Source organism: Lissotriton vulgaris, chromosome 6 (genome assembly GCF_964263255.1).
Source record: "Lissotriton vulgaris chromosome 6, aLisVul1.2, whole genome shotgun sequence".
Taxonomy (NCBI): Eukaryota; Metazoa; Chordata; class Amphibia; order Caudata; family Salamandridae; genus Lissotriton; species Lissotriton vulgaris.
Genome location: NC_141694.1, coordinates 1,378,958,572 through 1,378,983,911, shown reverse-complemented (window position 1 = coordinate 1,378,983,911; position 25,340 = coordinate 1,378,958,572).

Sequence of the window (25,340 nt, the reverse complement as noted above, 5' to 3'; positions counted from 1 at the left end):
CTCCATGTTCACAAAAACATATCAAGGTGCAAAAATGGAAAAAAATCAACTCATGTGTTAAAAATCTTCTTGCCAATAAATAGAAAGCACATTTTTGTCTGTAAATCTGTGATGTAATTTGTTATTCGTTTTCTTTAAAATTGAATGGTAACTGCTGCACAAAGTCCTTTCCAAACCACAGAAATCAATGTTAAGAATGGGATAGTGCCTCTGCTAACTCAATAACCCACTCTGGTTAGGTCAAAACACAGTTCTGAGTAAATATTTGGTCAATTCCTAGCAGCAATGGCAAAAGCAACAGGAAATCCCCAGAGAGGTATGACACCATAGTAGATCCTCTTAAGGCACTATGTTTCATGTGGCCACTCAGCAAGCTGTTTTACAAAAACATATCACCAAAGGAGGAGTTTGTCTTTGCAAAACACAAAAATAATGACCCTGACAGCTTTGGAGTTTTCTTCAAGGTTATGGGGGTGGGGGGGCAGATCAGAAAACAAATACCTCAGCAGATCTGCTCTAAAAGGAGTGGATGGGTTGTGATACTAACACTAACAGCTACAAGTGCATCTGGTCAGCAGTGTAAGATTTGCAATAGTGGAGCCAGCAGGGGCACTGTGAGCAGAAACATGATGGTCGACCCAAATCTAAATAGAACAGGTGAATAAACAGGTTGGCGGACAGGTTGCTCTATCATGTTTGTAAAGGAATACCTTATCTTCAAACTTTAAATAATGCCCTTAGGGCCAGATGTAGGAGGCTAAATACTGGTCAGTAACGCCGAAATTCGGTAAATTTCAGCGTTGCCGACCGGTATTTAGCCATGTGCGATATAGGTAAGGAATCAGTGAATAAGGAATCGGTAAATACCAATTTCTTAATAATTATTTATTATTTCTCTTGCATTTAAAGAATCCGTAATACCGATTCCTTAAATGCAATGTATGTAGCACCAAAACCAGTGGACCTCAGCCATAGGGAATCGCTATTTACCACCAACTCCAAGTTGGTGATAAATAGCGATTTCCTTACAAAAAGCACTTTTTTTGCTTTATTTATATGCCATGTGGCTCACATCCATGCCCTTAGGGCATGTTTGTGCGCCACATGTGCACACATGCACATTTCAGGGGTGCAACAGGGTGTCCTTTGGACACCCTGGCACCGTTGAAATGCCGTAAAGTGAAAGAAAAAGTATTCCCTTTAGTCTCGTTTTATGTAGAAGCCAATGACGCCTCACATCTCTACTCGCATCCAACACACTTCTCATACCATTGTCACAGTATAAAGCACTTACAAAGAAGATCACAGTTATATTTGAGTATGTCACAGAATTTATTTATCATTAAAAACAATACCCCTAGTACAAAGTTTAATTAAAATTTCTCACACAGATAATTAAAGGAGAGAGCCCTGCTCAGGTATGGTGGGCTGACTGAAATGCTGCCTCAGTCGCTGCCTTTTTTTAAATTTGAATTGCTGCTATTCTTTGCTTTTTTGCACAGTGTATGAACGATTTTTAACTGATGAACTAGTTTTAAAATGTTACACTTCACCGTGCTCTGCTAGATCTTACCCCCCACTTCACAACGCTTCCTGGTAGATGCACTTCCGGTCGGTTACCGGTCTAGTGCTGGAAAGTGACAGCCGCTGCTCAGCAGGGCTGATTGGCGGGTGGGTGGTGACTCTGCCTATTTTAACCAAGTGGGAACTAGCGCTCTGATGAGAGAGCCATGCTCAGGTGTGGTGGGCTGACTGAAACGCTGCCTCACTCGCTGCCTTTTTAAAATTTTAATTGCTGCTATTCTTTGCTTATTTGCACAGTGTATGAACGATTTTTAACTGATGTACTAGTTTTAAAATGTTACACTTCACCGTGCTCTGCTAGATCTTACCCCCCACTTCACAACGCTTCCTGGTAGATGCACTTCCGGTCGGTTACCGGTCTAGTGCTGGGAAGTAACAGCCGCTGCTCAGCAGGGCTGATTGGCGGGTGGGTGGTGACTCTGCCTATTTCTTTCAAGCTGGAACAAGCACGCAGCAGGCACGCCAAAGGCAAGCCCGTCTGCGCCCGTCCGCACCCTTCCGGGCCCAGGGGCCAGAACCCCTGCCCAAGGCTTAACATACTCCTGGGCAGATCTTCACCTCCTGAAAAACCCATCAATCACACTGGATAACAGGGTAGCGTCTTGTCTTAAATCTGAAGGGTTATTGAGGGCTTTGATTCGGAGGGCGGCTGTCAACCCACGGAGAACCGCCGGCCCCCGTAAGCCCCTGACCTTCACCTTTGCGTCGCTAAACACCCGCTCACTTCAGAAACACCATCTGGAGGTATTTACATTATTGCAAGATGAAATAATCGATATGATAGGCATTACTGAGACCTGGCTCGAGGACTCATCTACCCCCGACCTTGTAGCATCTATTCCCCCTAATTACGCGGCCCTCTATCATAATAGGCCAGGCAGCACACGAGGAGGAGGGGTGGCCATCCTGCAAAAAACTCCCTGAAGGCTGAGACCTTATTTACTGAAAGCATTGAAGGGGCGGATGTACTAGGGGCTAAACTCCACTCCTCCTCAGCGTGTGTCATCATCTTGGTCGTGTACCGTCCCCCAAAAACTCCACCCAAATTCATCAAGTGGTTGACGGAAGTGGCACACGATCTCTGCACACGTTATCAATGCCTCCTTATACTGGGAGACTTTAACTTCCATTGGGAAGTATCCCCCAAGGAGAGCCAAGCCAACCAGTTAGAGGAGGCTTTGTCCGCCTTGGGACTGTGTCAACATGTCACTGGCCCAACTCATGCCAAAGGTCATACACTGGACCTAGTGTGGTCCTCACTGCCCCTCACCGGCCCCCCAGCTATCAGACCATGCTCTTGGTCCGATCACCTAATCATTTATGGCACCATCCAACCCCCCAAGCCGGGACCCCCACTACCCCCCAGCTGGAGAACAATCAGAAGCTGGAACAAAATTAGGGCGGACGACCTCGTGTCTATCCTCAGAAAATCCCGTCCGCCTGACCACCCAACTGGGGACACTGATGCACAATGTAGCGCCCTAACGAATAGATTAAACAGTGCTATTGACACGCTTGCACCCGCTCGCAGGGAAAAGATCAGAGACAAGGGGAAGGGGCCCCTTGGTTTATTGAAAACCTGCGGTGTCTAAAACAACAGCTTCGCCAAGGTGAAAGAGCCTGGCGAAAAACTTACGATCCAACTGCCCTCTCAAATTACCTGGAAGCCTTTGCTATTTATAAAAACGCCATTCAAACTGAGAAAGCAGTTTTCTACGAAAATAAAATCTCATCTGCTCCTAATACGCAAAAAGAGACATTCAAAGTCCTGAAAGAACTCAGACAGGTCAAAGAGCAGAAGCCCTCTTTTGGCATAAATGACTGCGACAAGTTCCAAACTTTCTTCACCACTAAAGTGGAGGACCTCCTGTCCACAATTGAGAACACCCCTAGGCTTCCATGTCCATTAAATCCACTACCAATCTATCCTTCTGTGGAGCAAGCCCTAACCTAATTCCCCCCGCTCTCGCACGAAGCCCTGACTCCACTTCTAGGGCGCGTGAAGTCTTGCTCTCCAGCAGACCCCTGTCCACCTGGGACCTATAGGATGGCCCTCCCTGGGATTGAAGACGAGATTTTATCACTCTTGAATTCTTCCCTCAAAGCGGGAGTGGTCCCGAGAGACTTCAAGGAGGCGCGTGTGATCCACCTCTTGAAAAAACCCGGGCCGATATTAAAAACCTGAAGTACTTTAGGCCAATATCCCAGCTCCCCTTCCTTTCCAAGGTACTGGAACAGCACGTACTAGCCTCACTTGCACACCATCTAGAGGCCAACCACCTCCTACAATTCAATCAGGCAGGTTTCCGGGCGCACCACAGTACAGAACTAGTGATGCTGGCAGTACTAGATGGACTGAGATTGCGGGCCGATGCTAAGGATCCCTGCGCCCTGATCCTTTTAGACTTGTCCGCGGCGTTTGACACCGTACACCATAAACTGCTCCTGTTGCGGCTGTCTAATTTCGGGGTGCAGGGCACAGCCTTGACATGGCTTACATCATTTCTGAAAGATCGCTCTCAGAGAGTGCAGCTGGGTGATGCGGTGTCTAGGCCGGGCACTCTTCCATGTGGAGTCCCACAGGGATCAGCATTGTCCCCCCTCATGTTCAATGCTTACCTTCAACCCCTGATAGCCGCACTCAACCAGCTAGAGTGCCAAATATACAACTATGCAGATGACACCCAGATCATCATACAAATCGACAACTCCACATCCGCCCACTATAGAGCACAGAATATCTTTAAACTCATAATTAACTGGATGTCGGCCAACAGCCTCAAAATCAATCCAGACAAGACTGAGATACTGGCCATCACCACTGTTACCAGCCCTTGTAATTGCCTCTTTTGGCCACCAGAGTTGGGCAAATACCCCGAGCCTGCCCCGGCAGTTAAAAGCCTGGGCATCAAGATCGATAACAAACTAACTATGGCCCTACAGGTTTCTACAACAGTAGGGGTCTGCTCAAGCATTCTAAGGCAGTTCCAGGAAACTGGCCCTTCTCCTCTCTTTCAAGACCCTTAAACGAGTGGTAGTTGCACTGATCTTATCCAGATTGGATTATGGAAACTCGCTCTACCTCAGACTCCCAGACTACCAATTGCCTAGACTCCAGATCATCATGAACTACGTGGCCGCCTAGTTTTTAAGGTTCCGCGACGTACTCATGCCTCCCCCTCCTGCGCCAACTTCACTGGCTTCCCATCAGGCAAAGGATCAAATTCAAGGGCCTCTGCATTGCTCATAAAGCTGTGTATGGCAAGGCTCCAGAATACATCAAAAAGGGCTTAACCAACTATGCCCCCATGAGAGCACTTCGCTCTTCGGAAGCTAGGATGTTAGTCTGCCCCCGCTCTCGTCTGGTATCCCTTGGAGGCAGAGCTTTCTCTGACATCATCCCACAGATCTGGAACAAACTCCCTGACAACCTCCGAAAGGAATACTCCCTGCTTCTCTTTAGGAGATCACTCAAAACCATTCTCTTCAAGGAAGCCTGGGTCACACAGTAAAGTACTGTCTCCCTACCAGTAATCCAGAGCAGGTTCTTCTCTCTCAGCGCTTAAAGACCGTTGGTGATAATGCGCTATATAAATGCCAATTACAAATTACAAATTACAAAATCAATTGCATGAATTGAAAACCATATCATAAACTAACAGGAGAAAACATAGTCTCACTATTGGAAGGGCCCTCCTCTTCACTACTAGATTCTGAGGTGTCGGAGGTGTCGGGGCTGAACATCTTATAGTGATTGGGATTTGAGCTGACTGCGGGGGTATAATGAATTATAACATCGTTGTTCTTGCTATATAGCGAGGATCAATAAAGTTGCTTGCAAGATCTTATCAGACGTGTCGAGATGCGCTGACACCGAGCACATCGTGTTAGCACGTAGTTAAAAAGAGACATTCATGTCGGGCGCTCACTCTTTTGTTTATTCGGGACACAGAGCACGAGAAAAGTCGACTACAGGGAAAGCTGGTCCTTGGAATTAAAAGGTGAGCGGGACACCTTTAACATAACCAACGGGGCACAGCAAATGGTTTAAAGTAAATGGGAGTATTTTCAGTGAATTGCAGTTAACATAATGGTAGCCCGACTTTGATAAACATGATAAGAGGTGTGCAAAGTCAGTGGGCTCGTTCTGGGTCGAGCCTGGTGCAGTAGGCAACAGGAGGCATTAAATGGCACCTAATTTCTGAGTAGCTGTATACTATTGTCAGCACCCGTAATGTTTTGAATGTCCTCTGGGTCTAACTTAGAGAGATATGAGTACCCGGGAAGGACCCCACAGCGATTTAATAATAACGGATGAACTGTGATGGTCAAAACAATATAGTCTAGAATGAGTAATGAGTTTAAATAGAGAGTAATTATCCGTCTCCTGATTTGTTCATATACATGTTATGATGGATGCAACCACGATTAAAGACACCCCGTCCCCAAGAACCAGAATAATAATTACACACAGGGTTCGGGCACTGAAGTAAGGTGAGGCATTGTGTGACAACTTTATGTCTCTGAACTTATTTGTCCCTTAAATAGGGATCAAAAATTAAAATAGAGGTCATTTTTCTTTAAATGTGGCCTAATTGGGAATAACTTGGGAAGAGATAGCTCACCCGATGGTAAATATATAAGTGCCATGGAACAACGACAAAGGTAATAGAAGGAACTGTAGTTTAAGTCAAAAGAAATGCATTGTAGTATGACACTTAGGTCCTTTCATGTGTTGACCCACAAAGTTGTCTCCAAAGTGGATCAATTCATTTTTTAACCACAGGGTTGGCTCCAAAGTTGATCCTTTCATCTTGTAACCAAGGGAACCACAGTAAAGAACATATATCTATTTAAAAGGTATTTCCTTTTGTATATAAATCATGTTATAGGAGTATAATAGAAAGAATTGTCCATTATTATTATAGATGGATCATTAACAGTATATCTGCTATACTCCACAGATTTTTAACTGTGATATCATAATACCCTTAAAAAATCGGGGAGGACTCTCACACATGTGCGGTTGTACGGGTGAGTTACAATAATGATGTTTGAGGACTAGTGGTTTGAAAGGATGAATGACTGTTTCGTTTGTACCCTAAATGAATGGTGGAGCACCTACAAAGAACAACAGATAACTAGTAGCGGCCATGAAGACATGGCCGTGAAGTAATATGCATTGTGGTATAAATCTGTTTTTTGATCATTTGTCAACATTGATTATGTGGTGCTCAATATATAGGTTTACCGCATGCACAGTGAACGTTTTTTTGAGATATGTTTAGATTACACTGAAGTAGCTACATGAACCCTGTGAGAATTGTGTAGACAATGATTGTATTTTTAAAGTAAAAGAATGTTTATGTTTTTATTTTTAATTAGGTGACACCAGTAAAAAGGAGAAATATATTAATTTTGTCCTGATGAAGGTGGTCTTATCGAAAAAACACCACTGAAATGCCAACGCCCTATTTTGTTTTAAATTTGGAAGGTTCAACAGCATTGTGGTGACAAGGAATTAAGGCTCTTGCCCTCTGTTGTACCAAAATAATCTAAAATAACTTTTGCAAGACAAAGCTAACTGTCTATGTTTTCTCCTGTTAGTTTATGATATGGTTTTCAATTCATGCAAATGTTTTTAATTATCTGTGTAAGCATTTTTAATGAAACTTTATACTAGGGGTATTGTTTTTACTGATAAATAAATTCTGTGACATGCTCAAATATAACTGTGATCTTCTTTGTAAGTGCATTATAGTGTGACAATGGTATGAGAAGTGTGTTGGATGCGAGTAGAGATGTGAGGCGTCATTGGTTTCTACATAAAACAAGACTAAAGGGAAAACTTTTTCTTTTACTTTACGGTGTCTGGGTGCTCCATTTCCTTTGGATCAAAGAGCCCCCCCGCCTTGTTTTAAGATAACCCTTGAAATACCTCCCGCTATTCGGTAATACGAATCGCTAATAGTGAATGTCTTCCGAGTCATTCCTATGGGCCTCCTGGCCCATAGGAATGAATGGCTAGGTATACCTTAATAACGAAATGGTAATACCGATTCGTTATTAAGGAATGTTAAGGAATCGCTAATATTTTAGCGATTCCTACCTACATTGCATTTACTGATTCCTTAATAGTGATTCAGTAATAATCGCTATTAAGGAATCAGTAAATGGCAGTTACCTAAATCTGGCCGTTAGTCTCTAACTGCTGGGAACGTTCCTTCTGGCCAGTCATGCAGCCTCTATCTCCAGAAGGCGGAGTTCAGAGCACCTTGTTTCTCTCCAGCCAGGTCTCCTGCAGGAATCGGTACTCTGTGGTCAGGTAGTTCCTCCTGGAGCCAGAATTACTTTCTTCCGAATTTGGATCTCTGAAGAAAGTAAACAGGATGCCAACATCTTGACCCTCAGAGAGCCATCCCAGTCAGTGAGTGCCATCAGAATCCAGGAGTCCTTGTGTCTTGAGTAAGTCCTCCTCTTCCAGAAAGAGTCAGGAGTCTTCTTCTGGCAGATGCATTTATCCCAGGTCCAGGAATATGCTGAGGAGGTGGTGGATGATGAGTCAGCTTCCTCCTGTGCACCAGCCACTAATTAGAAATATTCTTCCACCCAAATATAGCAAGGCCTGCACAGTGAAATAGTTTTTGTGTTTTATTTCACTGTGTGAGCATGCCGTGGTGTAGTGTGCCATATTTGCAATATTAGCACTCTCCCCTTTGGGCTTACAAGGCACACTTTAAAGGTGACTTAATAAAAACAGACTTTTCCTTTATGGCCAATGCATTTTTCCTTGACATGTGTCACCATAATGCATTTAAACTGCAGCCCAACCTAAGTACATATTTTAGAGCATAAGTCAAGGCACTCTATTACTGTTCAGCGGTGACAAGGCAAACAGTGTCCTACAACCAGTGAAACCAGACAGGAAATATATGAGGCAAACACACAAATGGGGTCACTACCCAAACCCACCTATCATTTTACCTGCTTTTTTTTCTAACTCTCCCCATCCTCTCCTCTACCACTTTCCACACATCCTGCCTCCAGTCTGTATGTTTCTGTCTTTAATGTTCTAAAGCTTTGATAGTAAACCCAGACCCATTAAACCATTAAACCCAGAGCTGTTAGCTAATACCAATGTAAACAAGCATGGACATACCAATAGTTTAGTCTTTTAAAGACTAGGCCAATTGCCTTTGCCAAAAACTGTTTTCTGTTGTTTCCTGAATCTTAGTCAACGATGACCTCTGGTCAGTGGCATATCCCTTTCTCCTCCAACAGTTACATGCTTTCTTGTTCAAACATTCTGCAATTTGCGCAAGTAATTGTTCCTCACTATAGGTTTAGTGATAAGGTCGTCATTTGCTAATTTGCATTGTAAAGTTGACCTACACATTTGATAAACTTCGGGTTATATTTACAAGGGGTGTAAATACGGCCCCTATGCACACATCACTAAGCGTGAAAGGGGCATACAGTGGGTGCTGCTGTGGGCATTCCACTGCAACCCCAATTGCTTTTTGCCGCTGCCCCAAATTTGCAAGGATGTTTAATTCTGAGGCAGTGCTAAAGACTAATGCCATGCAAGAGCAGGTGTGAATGGCGAGAGGAGGAGAAATACTTTTATTTATCCTCGTTTCTTCTTTATCTATGCGTACTGTATGCTGCAGCACACATAGAAACAGCAAAACACCATTAATGATTAATCATGTGCAGGAAGGTATCCCTTCCTGCACATAAACAATCATTAAATGATGATGATGATGAGGCTAAAAAGCTCAGAGTGCGATGTATTGTTGTAAATACAGTGTATATCTGCATTTTGGAAACATCATTAAATGATGATGATGATGAGGCTAAAAAGCTCAGGAGTGCGATGTATTGTTGTAAATACAGTGTATATCTGCATTTTGGAAACGTCGGAACGCAGCGCTGCCAATTTTGGCACAGCTCTGCACTCTTACATTTCATTGTAAATATGCCCCCTTATCTTGTATAGTAGGGAAATGTTAGATCAATCGGTGACTGGCATTGATTGATTGCAGTGAATATATGATCACGCTGTTCCCAAGAAACAATAGGGTCTAATAAAAACTTGAATGTATAACTGGAATATCTAGTCCTGCAGTTGCTATATAAAAGTAAATGATTGCTTCATTAAACTTTTTCCTTTGGTGGATTTAAATCCTGATGCCCTGGGAAAGTGGGCAGAGGTGTCTGTCCTAAATAGCTCGAATCAAAAGATAATGAATATATTTAGGAAAGCTGTAGTCTCGGTAGGTACTGCATGAGAGACATAAAAGATTCAGTTCCTGAATGTGTCGGTTTTGGTGGATATCCTTCTGTGACTGTACTAGTTTCCTGCTGCTAATTAGAAAGAATGATTAGGTGCCATAATTATTTAAATCTATGTCAATGAACCAGGAGCTTTGTGCAAGGATGGATATGGCCCGGAGGTTAGAAAGGGTCGCATGTGTGAAATAAGCTTTCTTTTTTTGTACTTTTTCACAACTTAATGTAGGAAAATCAAACAATATAATGTTTTTCGGGCATGAAGTGGGTTCCTCATTCTCCACTTGAGTCTGTTTTGCTGACTTGGAGTTTAACTGCCTTCAAAATCAACAGAAAAATAGGTAAAGAATTGTAAACTGATTGAAAATCATGCACGTAACGAGCAATACAAAATAAAAAATTGTAGAAATAATGAAAACGATGAGAGGTAATGATGCATGTGAAATTTGAGACTCGCTTACAGACTATTACAAAAATACACAAGATAAAAAACATGCTCAATATATACATTTTAATTTGATATGACTGTCATTTTAAAGCATGTGAGGCCAAATGAGCTAAACATTTTAACAGACACATACTCTGCTTTTCACAAAATGTTTACTGACACCTAAAATGGGTTTAGAAATGTATTATGAATCAAAATTTGGAAGAGGCGTGTTGTGGGCATTTCTTCCAAATTGCAATTCCTATCCTTGTGTATCAAAGCCTTATCACCATAAGTGTGGCCTCAAACCATTGAAAAGTTGCTGAATCCCAAGATGTGGGAAGGGGTTTTATGTGGACCATTTGCGATTGAGCTGAAAGGTTCAGGTGCAATGGGTAGTGGTGCCAACTCTCATTCAGTCAATCACTCAAGAGCATTTGTAAAGCGCAACACTGTCGCCACTAGGGGTATCTGGGTCCTGTGTCTCCATCGAAGAGCCAGGTCTTGAGACTCTTGCTGAAGTCTGCAAGGGGCCATTAGAGATAATGGGGCATCCCAGTGACCCTCAGAACCTGGGTATCAAAGTTAAATAAGAACAGTTGGTTCTGTCGGATGTGAGTCAATTTCTTTGCTATATTGTGATTATAATACTTCTTTATATACTTCACTCAGTCCACATTTGCGGTATGATGTGTAAGGACACACACAACAATTTTCAATTTTGAAAAGTTCTTATTATCGAAACTGTACACGTATAAATCAATTTGTGAACAGTGGTTGTCAGGGACAATAAAAGCAAACACTCACATACAGAGTGAAATATTTAGTGACTAATAGTGACAGGTGATAACCGTGCTATACATAAATAAGTGAAGATGACGTATTTACAGATATAGGAAAACATAGAATTTCATCAGTCTATATTTGAAAAATGTTTTTATCACAACAATCATAATATTTTCTTTTTTCGTGTTGTGGCTTAAGATGGACGGATTGACAAAATTTAACATCTCGGTGCGGCAATGAATGGCCATTCATTGCCGCAACGAGACGGATTCAGACGTCGACGTTTTGACCCTAGACGTTAGTGCAGAATTATTTGCATCTGGAGCGGGTCTTCATCAGGACAGAAAAAGAGCGACAACCTGAGGGCATGGACAGCTAGTGGATTCTTCAGTAGCCGTTAGAGGTAGCGGTGTCAGCCGACACCCTATTGTGAGATATCCTGACTTGGAGGATTCTTATGTAATTAATACAGGTTTTCTTCACCGGCCGGTGAAGAAATTTGAGGTATGTGCCGCCTGGGCGATCACTTATGAGAGCTCTGCTGGGACGTCTGAATCCGTCTCGGTGCGGCAATGAATGGCCATTCATTGCCGCACCGAGACGTTAAATTTTGTCAATCCGTCCATCTTAAACCACAACACGAAAAAAAAAAATATATGATTGTTGTGAATAAAAATGTTTTCAAATATGGACTGATGAAATTCTATGTTTTCCTATATCTGTAAATACGTCATCTTCACTTATTCATGTATAGCACGGTTATCACCTGTCACTATTAGTCACTAAATATTTCACTCTGTATGTGAGTGTTTGCTTTTATTGTCCCTGACAGCCACTGTTCACAAATTGATTTATGCGTGTAAAGTTTCGATAATAATAAGAACTTTTCAAAATTGAAAATTGTTGTGTGTGTCCTTACACATCATACCGCAAATGTGGACTGAATGAAGTATATAAAGAAGTATTATATTCACAATATAGCAAAGAAATTGACTCACATCCGACAGAACCAACTGTTCTTATTTAAATTTGAAGTCTGCAAGGGAGGGGGCTGTGCGGAGCTGGAGGGGAACGTCGCTCCAGGTATTGGCAGTGATGTAGGAGAAGGAGCGGCCACCTGTGCAGCTGCAATGGATGTGTGGGGGGGTGTGTGAGTGCGAGTGAGGAGGAGCGCAGGTGTCTAGACAGTTGGTGGAAGTTCATTCGAAGGTTGATGTAGGCAGGTCCTAGGCAATGGAGGGCTTTGTAAACATGTCTGAGTATCTGGCTGCAGCGTTCTGTATGGTCTGGAGTCTTCTGAGGAGCTGAGATACTGGCATAGAGGATGTTGCTGTAGTCAAGGTGGCTGGTGATGAGGGCCTGGGTGATGGTCTTTCTGGTGTTGGTTGGGATCCATCTGAACATCCTACAGAGCATGTGAAGTGTTTGGAAGCAGGAGGTGGGGACTACTTTGATCTTTTGTTTCATAGTCAATTGGCTGTCGAAGGATGATGCCTAGGTTGCGCACATGATTGGTCGGTTTTGTTGCAGGTTTGAGTTCTACAGGCCTCCCTCTATAGTCCCATGGGGAGGTGTTCTTCCCTAAGATCAGTACTTCAGTTTTGTTGGAGTTGAATTGGTGGCAGTTGTCTCTAATCCATTTGGCTACATTGGTCATGGCGTTGCAAAAGTTGGTTTTGACAATGGAGGGGTCCTCGAGGAGAGAGAGAATCAGTCCAGTGTTGTTTTCGTAGAAGATTATATTGAGTCCGTGGGATCTGATGACGTCTGCGAAGGGGGTCATGTAGATGTTGAAATGGGTGGGGCTGAGGGTTCCTTGTGGTACGCCGTATATGATGTCTTTTGTGGTAGAGATGAAGTGAGGCAGTTGGATGCTCTCTGTGCATCCTATAAGGAAGGAGGAGATCCACTTGAGGGTGTCTTGCTTTATCCCTATGTTGTAGAGTCTGTTGATGAGGGTATTGTGGGAAACAGTGTCGAACGCCGGGGAGAGGTTGAGGAGGAGCAGGTCCACAGATTCTCCATGGTGGAGGAGTGTTCTGATGTCGTCAGAGGCAGAAATCAGCACGGTCTCAGTGCTGTGGTTGGCACCGAATCCTGATTGTGAGATGTCCAGTAGGTGGTTTTGTTCCCGGAATTTGGTGAGCTGTTGGTTGATGGCTTTCTTGAGTACTTTGGCCAGGTAGAGGAGCAGGGAAATCGCATGATAATTGTTGAGATCTCTGGGGTCGAAAGAGGCTTTCTTCCAGGTAGATTGCTGTGGAGATGAAGGTGTTGAAGATGCTGGAGAGTTGTGTGATGATTGGGTTCTTTGCGAGGTTGTAGAGGTGGTGAGGTCAGAGGTTAGTGGGCGCAAGGGTCGGTGGGCACCCTGAAGTGGATGGAAGACATGATGGCTGAGGTGGTCAGGGCGATGAGTGGAGACCAGGTGGTAATGGTTTGGCTGATGTTCGCTGGTTGGTTGAGGTCGTTGGGGTTGAGGATGGCGAGTTGGAGGGTGAAATTGTTGTAGATGGTGGTGATCTTGCTGTGGAAGTAGTCTGAGAGGGTGTGACAGAGTTCCTGGGAGAGTTGGATGGTGTTCTTTATGGCTGTTCGGTTGGAGAATTCTTTGACTATTTTCAAGAGTTTCTTTGTGTGTTTGGCTGCGGAGTTGATGAGCATTGTAATGGCTGCTTTCTTGGCTTCCTTGATGTGCAGGTGATATTTGCTGAGGGCTGTTTTGTGAGTTGCTCTGTCGGGGGTTACCTATTGGTGAGCCACGATTCATTCAGTTGGTGGCAGTTGCACTTTGTCGTCCTGAGTCCTGGGGTACACAAGCTGCATGTTTGAAGGTTTTGTTGGATTTTCTAGGTTTCAGTGGGGGGACAGTCGGTGGCAAAGTTCTGGACAACCTCATCTAGGTCTGTTGAGGCCTTCGGTTGGGAGGTGGTGAGGACCTGTGACCACTGGGTTTTGGTGACCTTGCTCCAGCTGTGGTGGGGGATCTGATGCCTGGTGATGGTGTCCTGGGTGTTAGTGATGGTGAAGTGTACAATGGTGTGGTCAGACCAGGTGAGTTTTGTGGTATGTGTGAATTTGATTCTGTTGCTGGAGGTGAAAATAGGGTCGAGTGTGTGCCTGGCTTTGTGTGTGGTCGGTGACCAGTTGGGTGAGGCCAATGTTGTTCAGGTTCTCCAGGAGGACAACAGAGTTGGCATTATTGGGGTCATCGATGTGGCAGTTGAGGTCTCCGAGTAGGACGGAGTGGTGAGAGTTGATTGCTAGGGGGGTAATGAGGTTGAGGATGGCATTGCAGAATTTTGCTCGGTGTCCCAGAAGTCTACAGGTGAGGGGAAAACATTTGAAAAAGGAAGCTAACTTTTAATGTCAATTTTAATGAAATCAGGCTGCTTTAAAAAATATATATTTATTTAACTGAAATCACAGGCATTGTGGTATGCTGATCCCTGCATCCCTGTGATTTCGACCAACTGGAGTGAGTAGCAATTTTCACCCCACTGAATAATTATTACTTTAGTCAGACTGAAACCCGATTGAATTCCTTTTTTTGCGATATATTAGTACATCGGTCACTTTGCAAAATAAGTTTCTGGTCACAAAAAGTAGAGTCACAAATTGCAACTGCTTTTTACAACCAGAAACACATTTGGTCCAAAATGTTGCAGCAGAAATGTTCGATCTTACGTTCCTAAGACACCTTTTACCTTAGTTTGCAAGTTGGGAGAAAATGTAATTCCATACTGTAGGAGCTAAATCAATGGGTATTTTAAAACCTTGATAAAAGTCCCTCAACTATCTCTTGGTGTTATCTAGTTATCGGATTTAAGGGTTACATATTTTCACATCAGGTATGTCACACCAAATCAACATTTCTATTATCAATATCTTACAATAAAGTACTTCAATTATGTTTTTAAAATTATGTTTAAACATTATTTCTTGTTAGCCATGACATCAGAATCCAGGTAACCAAAACGCTATGGATTTATTTTTATTTTTTTACAAACACTAGGCTACTTCAAAGGCTTTAGTTTTGCATTGTATCAAGATTGTTTACTCTAGGGAAGATTAATAATGACATTTCAACAAGCTTTTTTAAAAATAATTAATGCAAACAATTTTTCATAAAATTCACTTAGAAAATGTTCAAAATATGTCTACATTTCCAAAACATATTTCCCATAAGAAAAGCTAATATATCACAACAGACCCCCACCCAAACACAATTTATCACTTCTCCACTTTCAGTAAAAGAAATAATGAGAATTAGGCACTGACATGAAAAGAACACCCTGCATCCTTGATCTCTGCGCAACATCAAAATTCAGTACAGAAACATCCTACATATTTCTTCCATCTGCACATTTAACAATAACACACTTTAAATATTTATTTGCTCTAAATAAAAGTACCATAACCCACAAAACTACACTAGAACCAACAAATGCAGGACACTTATATTCTGTTTCATGTGTCCTTTAGGGCATTCATAGAAAAATATGTCATAATTGCAGGATGACATTTTCTGAAAGTGACATCTATGATTTCTAGCCTGAAACTTCTTGCCTTCTCTTCTACTTCAGTTATCTCCTTAGGGCATATCACTGGCAAGGTGTACCCAGTGAAGGGCAGGTACAGAAAGGGGCATCTTCTGTTTGGTGGTCATTTTAGGGCCAGGAAATGGCGTTGGGCCAGAATTACTGCATTCAGGTAGTCCACTCACATCATGTGCCTCAAATACCAGGCACCACAACTCAACCCAATAGCTCGACTTAGGCTAAACACATACTCACATCATACTTACATGGCTGTCAACAAGAACATCAGCCAAATTCCTGTCACCAGCATACCTGGTCCATCAAATCAGACCCTCCTACTCATTAATGCATACTCTGCAGTTCTCCACACACCCACAACACATTGAGCATCCTAACATTTCATCTGCATCGCCCCTTCATTACAGAAACATGGCTCTTTCCAACATCCACATACATCTTAGACATTCTCATCCACTCATGCTACAACATCCTACATACTAATCCACCCCACACACAAAAAATGAGGAGTACTAGCAGTGTATTCACATGTCTACCTGGTGATGCACTCCTAGAAAACCAGCAGGATTCAAGCAAACATGCAGCCTGATCTCCAGATCCCTGGGACCAAAGAATACCTTCTCTTAAGAAAGCTGTGATCATGCAACACTGCCATCTTACATTCCTCAAGAACTTCACCTAACTATAGATTGAACCACCAAGACAATAAAATAATTGCTTTATAATATCATCCAAACCCTGGACTTTAAACTTCAAATCACCAAGAGTACACACTTCAAAGATAATGCACTCAGCTTTTTCATAGCTGCTCGCCCTATAGCCAATGCATGTGACCAATAACTCTGTACTGTATGACTCAGTTCCCTATCGTTATCCCCATTCATCATACAGCACCAACCCAACATGGTCAAGCAAGGAGAGAAAACAAACCATTCTGTTAAGTATTTCCCCATGAATTCTGTCCAGTATTAACTCATCCGGCTCTTCCTTTGTCTTTATCCTACTTCAGATGTCAAGACACTTCTCAACTTTTGCAAACTGTCATGGAAAAACAAACAAAGCTGAATGCAGCACCCAATGAGCCCAATGCATTACTGAAATCACAATTCTTCAAACAGAAGCCTCAGCACTATGGTACCCATAAGTCCGCTCAGAGAATAAATGATCCACCCTAAGGAGAGAAAATAAATGGAGATGGGCCACAAACCTTAAAGACCTTACACAACTTAAAACACTCTGGTCTGCAAATAGATGCCACATCACCACAGCTAAAACCACCATTGGTAAGGCACGTATTAGAAGTAAAGCACTCTCCAAGTCAGTATAATGCTGAAATACCCTTCTTCCAGATGCACCTATCCGGCAATAACTCAACCACTGGGATTCTATTAATCACTTTTTACTGCTAATATAAATTCAATAAAAAGCCACTTTGGCCAAATCAGACAGACAACCCTATTCATTTTAATTCTCCACTGTTTTATCCCCAACTGAACGACCTCCTCTCGCACACCAGCATCCTCAACTATCTTAAGGCCATCATCTTTGGAGACAACATTCTACCATCAACCATCATGAATTCCCTCTTTCTAAACGCCCTTACAGCCCTCCTGTGGAAAGTGCCCTTTTTAGCGTGATCAATCCCATTTTTTTGGATCGATGCTGCTGGCTTTTTTACTTTGTGCACTGCAAGAGTGCTAAACAGGCGCCCAGTGTAGGCAATCCAACCCCTAAAACATAGTCAAATTGACTAACTGCTAATTGGCACATATAATTTTCCTATAAGGTCATAGTATATGGTGCTAAAATACAAGCAAGGAAGTTAATTGTTATCTGTGGATTGCAGTACTTATTGTGCCATTGAATAGTGTGATACTGGAAAACACAGCTTCGGGTCTAGCTGAGTGTTGCAGTTTAAATATGCCATTTTTCCTGTTAAAATAACCTTTTTTGGCAGGAAAACCCCTCCCTTTCAAATATTACCCATGTGTAGACCTAGTAGCCTACAAGGTAAGGTGCATGGTATTTAAGAGTGGGACACTCAGAAATATAATGTTACTATGTCTCTACAGTGACACGGGTTAAGACTAGCCTGTGGGTTAGTCCAGTCATGCACTGTTCATGTGGTGTTATCTCACACCTTCTGCTTTTCTCAAACTAAATCAATAAATATAACAAACACTTTTCATTCATTTAATTTCTCTTACTTGCATCATAGTTCATGTTTTCAATCACATGTTATAAATCAATCATAAATCATTTTGGAACACAGTGTTTACATGAGGTCAATAATTCATAATTCTTTTTCAAAAAATCCAATCAATGTTAACACATATCACAACTTAATCACGAGCCCGATGCATTTCGGTACCCAAGCGGTACCTTCCTCAGGGGGCACTCTAAAAGAGAAAATGAGAGCATAATAAATGTTGTGTACGCCCATGGATGCTATAAATTATTCTGAATGTAGTGTGTGTAATCATACTTTGGTGTGGTTGAAGAATATTGTCTGCAATAAAGAGACATCTCAATCAGACTTATCGCTATAATCCTTGCTTGTTATACCATGCGATGACTTTTTTATATAATATCGAAAGTACCTCACCGGTGTAACCTTGAAAGTTTCAGCTCTGTGTGCTGTAATTGAGAATACACAAGAGTAGTCTATTGTTTATGTGCCTTAAAGCAAATAGCCACACAAACAGATAATATAAAACATTATCTCTCTCGGGATATCTAATTTCATATCTGACTAGCAGCCCGCCCCAGCGTTGCCTGGGGCAGAAAGGGGCTGGGGGCAGTACACCCGCTCCCGCCCCGACCCCCTCCCGTCCCAACTCCCTCCCGCCCCCACTCCTCCCGCCTGCCCCTCTGTAAGCACCCGCTCCCCTCCCGGCCCGACTCCCTCCCTCTCTGAGCCCCTCCCGCCCTGATTTCAAGGTTTTCTTACGTCAGCTGCCGCTCCGCTCCTCTACACATGCAAGGCAACCATTGAGAATTCTGCTACATGTTTTACGCTCCCGCCCGACCCCTTCCCGTCCCGCCCCCCTCCCGTCCCGACTCCCTCCTGCCCCCACTCCTCCCGCCTGCCCCTCTGTACAAACTTGCTCCCCTCCCGCTCCGACTCCCTCCCGCCCTGATTTCAAGGTTTACTTACCTCAGCAGCCGCTCCGCTCCTCTTCGCCATGACGCGCCCGCACTTCACCGCAGCTCCATGTCTGCCGCTCCAACACGTCGTCATCACGCACGTCGCGTCACGGCCAGCGCTAGGTCCCGGCCGGCGTTACTTTCAGGGGACTACTTTGTTTACAAACTTAATTTTTTTTAATTTACCTTATTTTTTTTATTTATATAGACTATGTCCATCTACACACCCTGACATTTTCATAGATGTATCGGGTGTGTAGATTGGCGCTGTGGTTCCCGAGTTTACCTGGCCAAAAGGTGCAAGTTCTCTCTTTATAATAGTAGTATAGATAAACATGGAAGGTAAGCTTTCAACCTGAAAATCAATGAGAGACAATAGATGCCTTAAATAAGTTTTCGTCTCGTAATAGTTAAATGCTACTCTACCTGATCGTAAAATACGGGTGCATACCTGTTGTGTACTATGTTCGCAAGTCTGCAAAGAATGCAAAAACGCGTTAAGAATATATAATACAATGCTCCAAGAGCACGTTAAAATCGTTGAGGTTCTGACTATTTAGCTCCGTACCTGATTGTGCTTTCTATACGTCTCCCTCCGATCTCGAAACGCTTCAAACCGTTACCGTTTGCCGCCATTGTAGCTGGTTGTGTATATACGTCTATTACGCTGCTCGTATGGAAAACGGACTACTCTCCAGATTCAAGTGTTAGAGGCAACAACGCGGTCGCCATCTTAAGATGATATTTAAAAAGATAAATGAGTTGCAATCCACATTAAAAAGCTATAGCAACGAAGGTCGGAGGATGATATTAATGTTCAATATTCACCGGGAAATCGACTATCCCAATAATGATGTTGTATTTAGTGAACTTCGGTACGGCACGATTCCGTTCACTGTAATAGTAAGTCATAACGATAATATTGCGCAGTCGGCTATAACTGGAAAGTGATGCTGCCTGTTATTGAATGCATCTATACATTATAAACCAACTAGGATCCAGTATGTAATATGTAGAGGTATTGAAAATAACTGTTGCTGATGTATATGTTAAATTGTCCTTAGAGTACTTTGTATGTATGTAATATATAGAGGTATAGAATGGCAACATGAAAATGGGTGTTACTGAGGTGTATATGTTAAATGGTCCTTGGTGTACCTAGTGTGGTTGTGTGTTATTTGGACGGTACCAAATATTTCCTTGATTATCATGTTATATTTGGATACAAAACACAATTATATTACAATATTCATATAAAACTTTTCATTTCTGAAACATTGTGTGGATCACATTCTCCTGGCTGTGGTTATTATCCTGAACTTATTTACAAATAACATGATAAATCATATCTGTCATTGAGCCCTGGGGAGACATTGTTTTCAAATTTTTGATCCAATAAAGTTCTCGTTGGAGTAGTTTCTGTCGAGTATCAACACCCTGCCTTGGTGTGACCTTCTCTATTATGAAAAAGCGTAACTGAGAAATTGAATGTTTAAAGTCTTTCCAATGTACCGCCAATGGGGATGCCAATGACTGGTTCCTGATTTTGCTTTTATGCTCAGTAACTCTAATTTTCAATTTACGTTCCGTTTTTCCCACGTACATCATGCCGCATGGACATTTGATGCCGTAGATCACATTCTGTGTATTACAATCACTTGTGTGTCTCAATTTGACTAAGCTTCCTGTTGTAGGGTGATTAAACGTGTTACCGGTAATAACATTATTGCAATGTATGCAATTTTGACATCGAACAGTACCTTTATGTGTGATCTCATCGCTTCCAGTATTGGGCTGTTTCAATAGTTCTTTTAAATTCCTGCCTCTAGTGTATGCATGTAGTGGTTGCTCCTGGAATAGACCTTTAAAATGCGGTTCAGTAGATAACAACTCCCATCTTTGATTAATTATTCTTTTGATTGCTTTGGACTGTGTTGTGTATTTCGACACAAATACCATCATGTTGCTAGTTGTCCGAACTTTTGTTTGTAGAAGCTCCTGTCTGTTGATGCTGAGAACTCTATCCTTGCTTTGATTCAACACCTCTCGTGGATATCCTCTGTCCTTATATTTAGTCAAATGTTCCTCCATCTTGATCAAACATGTTTGTGGCTCTGAACAAATGCGTTTTATTCGTATCAATTGTGAGAATGGTAAATTTCTAATTAAACTCTTCGGGTGGAAACTTGTGTAGGCCAGTGCATTGTTCCGATCTGTAGATTTAGAATACAGTTCAGTTTGGAAGCCCATCTGGGTTTTGATAATACTTACATCCAAGAAATCCATTGTACGATTGTCAATTTTGTGTGTAAATTGTATCCTTGGATTTACTTCGTTTAATTCCTCAATCATTTGTTCCAACTCTTCCATGGATGCTTGCCAAATTAAAAATATATTGTCGATGAATCGACAATACATCCTAATTTTGGTCCATCGGTCTGTGGTCATCAGATTCTCTGCTTCAAATTGAGCCATAAAGATGTTTGCATATGCAGGTGCCCCCGAAAAACCCATGGAGGTACCCTTTAGTTGAGCATAGTGTTGGTTGTTCCATTCGAAATAACTGTTTTGTAAACAGAACTTTAACAGTTGCAATATCAAAATCTTGTTCGCTTGTAAGTCATCCATTTGTAGTAGTGCCCATTCAACCGATTCTATGCCAGCTGTGTGGGGAATAGAGATATACAGTGCTACCACATCTATTGTGCATAAAATCCAATGCTCTTGGAAATCTTGATTCAAGTTTGAGAGTTTATTTAAAAAATCAGTCGTATCCTTGATGTACGAAATCCATCCCTGCACAAATTGCTGTAAAAAGTGATCCAAATATCGACTGGACTAACCCACAGGCTAGTCTTAACCCAAGTTTAGCCAAGGAGTGACATCCCTTATCATTCACAGCACCGTTGGATTAGAAGTTTAAGTATCATAAGAATTGGAGTGCTCCTCACGCACACCCCATAAATTCTACAGTGACAAGCCCACAAAACCTATTTACACTATTGACGGTTTTGGCTGTCCTATGAGGAAATTTAGAATGCAAATTAATATATTAATTTTGCTATCTCCATTGTGGGGAAACTAGAGAAATGGTTCAACCACTATTTTCCATATTTATTAAAAATCTAATGTAACCTAGAGGTTGAATTTTTAATGAATATTTAGGAAAAGTACCTTTTAGAAAGTTAACGTTTCCCTGTCTAACACTCCTGAAGACTAGGGGTGAGCGGGAAATACGTTACGCTCGCGGATTTTGCGGATTTTTGGGAAATCCGCAATCCGCGAATTTTGCGGATTTCCCGCAAAATCCGCAAAAAAAAATCCGCGAACGTAACGGGTTCAAAAGTTGAACCCACACTCATGCAACTATTTTACAATGGCGCCAGCAAGCTGCCAGCGCCGTTGTAAAATAGTTACAAAGTTAGCTTGCACAGGAACCAGTAGATAAAACGAAGCAGGTGCTGCTTTATTTTATCTAAGTGCTTGAGTAGGCTCACACAAGGGACCCCTGCGCCCTTCAGGGCGATTGCATAGTAATAACACACACATGGTCGCTCGAACTAGTTGATGCTCAAATTCAGTGACTCATTCATTAGCCCAAAAACAATCGTGAGCATCGTCGAGGCTGGACAGGTGTGCCTTCTTCCCAAATCTACAGTGGAAAATCAGCTGTGATGCTGGATAGGCTTTGCATCCTTGACTTTCACGAGCGCAATACCCGTGCTGTTCCTGTGACCAGGAGCTTCTTTCTCTTCATCTGCTGAACTGATCTTTCTCTCATTTGTTAGGGAGCTGTCCAGGAGCAACCCCACCCACAGGCTACTCAACTTCACAAAAGTAGACCCCACCACCAATCCGTCTGAACACTTTCTGGACCTGAGGATGTGGCGCTGATGTGGCGCTCACCTGGTGTTACCACAGAGGAGAGGTGGATGAACAGGGCCGTATCCCAACTTCCCTCACCCACCAAATCAGCCCAACACAGTCATAGCCAAATAGGTGAAAGTGGGAAGGAAGGGAAAACAAAACAAGAAAGGAAGAAGTCAAGCCCGTTGGCACAATAGTCTTACGGGGTTCAATCAATCAATCAATCAATCAATCAATCAATACATTTGTAGAGCGCGCTACTCACCCGAGAGGGTCTCAAGGCGCTGAGGGGGGGCGCTACTGCTCGAAGAGCCAGGTCTTGAGGTGTTTCCTGAAGGTGAGATGGTTCTGGGTCAGTCATAGGTGTTTGGGGAGGGAGTTCCGTGTCTTGGCTGCCAGGTAGGAGAACGATCTTCCTCCGGTGGTGGTTCTGCGAATCCGTGGGACGGTGGCGAGGGCGAGGCTGGTGGAGCGGAGCTGGCGGGTGGGGGTGTAGAACAAAAGGCGGTTGTTGAGGTATTCGGGGCCCATGTTGTGGAGCACTTTGTGTGCGTGGGTGAGCAGCCTGAACGTGATCCTCTTGCTGCGTACAGGGCGTTCCCGTAGTCCAGTCCGCTGGTGACGAGGGCCTGGGTGACCGTCTTTCTGGTTTCGGTGGAGATCCATCGGAAGATCTTTCGGATCATGCGCAGGGTGTTGAAGCATGAAGACGAGACTGCGTTGACTTGTGTGGTCATCGTAAGGGAGGAATCCAGGATGAATCCCAGGTTGCCTGCGTTATCCGTGGGTGTCGGGCGGTGCCCAGCGTCGTGGGCCACCAGGAGTCGTCCCAGGCGGATGGGGATTGTCCGAGGATGAGGACCTCCGTCTTGTCCGAGTTGAGCTTCAGATGGCTGTGCTTCATCCATTCTGCGACGTCTTTCATTCCGTCCTGGAAGTTGGTTTTGGCAGTGAGTGGGTCTTTGGTGAGGGAGAGTACCAGTTGAGTGTCGCCGGCGTAGGAGATGATGTTGATGTTGTGTTTTCGTGCGATGGTGGCGAGGGGGCTCATGCAGATTTTGAAGAGGGTTGGGCTGAGTGAGGAGCCTTGGGGTATGCCGCAGATGATCTTGGTGGCCTCAGAGCGGAAGGGAGGGAGGCGGACTCTCTGGGTTCTGTCGGAGAGGAACAATGTGATCCAATCCAGGGCCTTTCCTTGGATCCCAGTGTTGTAGAGGCGGGTTATTAGGGTGCAGTGGCAAATGGTGTCGAAGGCTGCCGAGAGTTCCAGGAGGATTAGAGCGGCTGTCTCTCTGTTGTCCATCAGGGTCCTGATGTAATCGGTGGCTGCGATGAGGGCGGTCTCGGTGCTGTGGTTGGCTCGAAATCAGGACTGGGATGGGTCAAGCGAGTTGTTTGCTTTGAGGAATGCAGTCAGCTGTTTATTGACGATCTTCTCGATGACTTTAGCCGGGAAGGGGAGAAGAGAGATGGGGCGGAAGTTCATTAAGGTCTTTAGGGTCCGCTGTTGGTTTCTTCAGAAGGGCGTTGATTTCTGCGTGTTTCCAGCTTTCAGGGAAGGTGGCTGAGGTGAAGGAGCTGTTGATGACGTTCCGGAGGTGGGGTGCGATGATGGTGTCGGCTTTGTTGAAGATATGATGAGGGCATGGGTCAGAGGGGGAGCCTAAGTGGATGGTGTTCATGACGTGGGTGGTGTCTTCAGTGCTGATGGGGGTCCATGTGCTGAGGTTGGTGGTGGGGGTCGTTGGTTTGGTGTCTGGGGGCGGAGTCTGGGATCCGAAGCTGTCGTGTATATCTGTGATCTTGCGGTGGTAGAACGTGGCGAGGGAGTTGCAGAGGTCTTGCAATGGTGTGAAGTCATTGTTGCTGGCGCTGGGGTTGGAGAGCTCTTTGACGATGCTGAAGAGTTCCTTGCTGTTGTGGGTGTTGTTGTCCAGCCGCTCTTTGAACGATGTCCTTTTGGTGGTGCGGATCATCTGGTGGTATTCGCGGTGGCGTTCTTGAGGGCTGTCATGTTTTCTGATGTCCGTTTGTGGCGCCAAGCTTTTTCGAGGGTTCGGCATGATTTCTTTGCGAATTTGAGGGCGTCTGTGAACCATGAGGTTTTTCTGTTGCTGGTTTTGCCTGGGGGTTTCTTCAGTGGAGCGAGGTCGTGGGCGCAGTTGGTAATGCACTGTGCGAGATTGTGTGCTGTGTCGTTGGTGCCAGGGGTGTCGCCAGGTGGGTTCTGGCTCAGCGATGTGGTCAGCTGGTCTGTGGTGACTTTGCTCCAGCATCTACGGGGGATCTGTAGCGTGTGGTGGTGGGATGTGGTTTTCTTGAAGGTGAAGTGGATGCAGCTATGGTCGGTCCAGTGTAGTCCGGTTGAGTGGCTGAAGGAGACGTGGTTGCTGGCGGAGAATATGGGGTCGAGCGTGTGGCCAGCGAGGTGGGTGGGCGTGTCCACCAGTTGCTTGAGTCCGAGGTTGGCCAGGTTGTCGAGCAGGGTGGTGGTGTTGTTGTTGCTGTTTTTCTCCAGGTGGAAGTTCAGGTCCCCTAGGAGGATGTACCCTGATGAGGCTAGGGCATGTGGGCGGATGAAGTCGGCGATGGTTTCGCTGAATTGTGTCCGTGGGCCCGGGGGTCTGTAGATGAGCGTTCCTCTGAGGGTGGTCTGGGGGTCGGTGTGGATCTGGAAG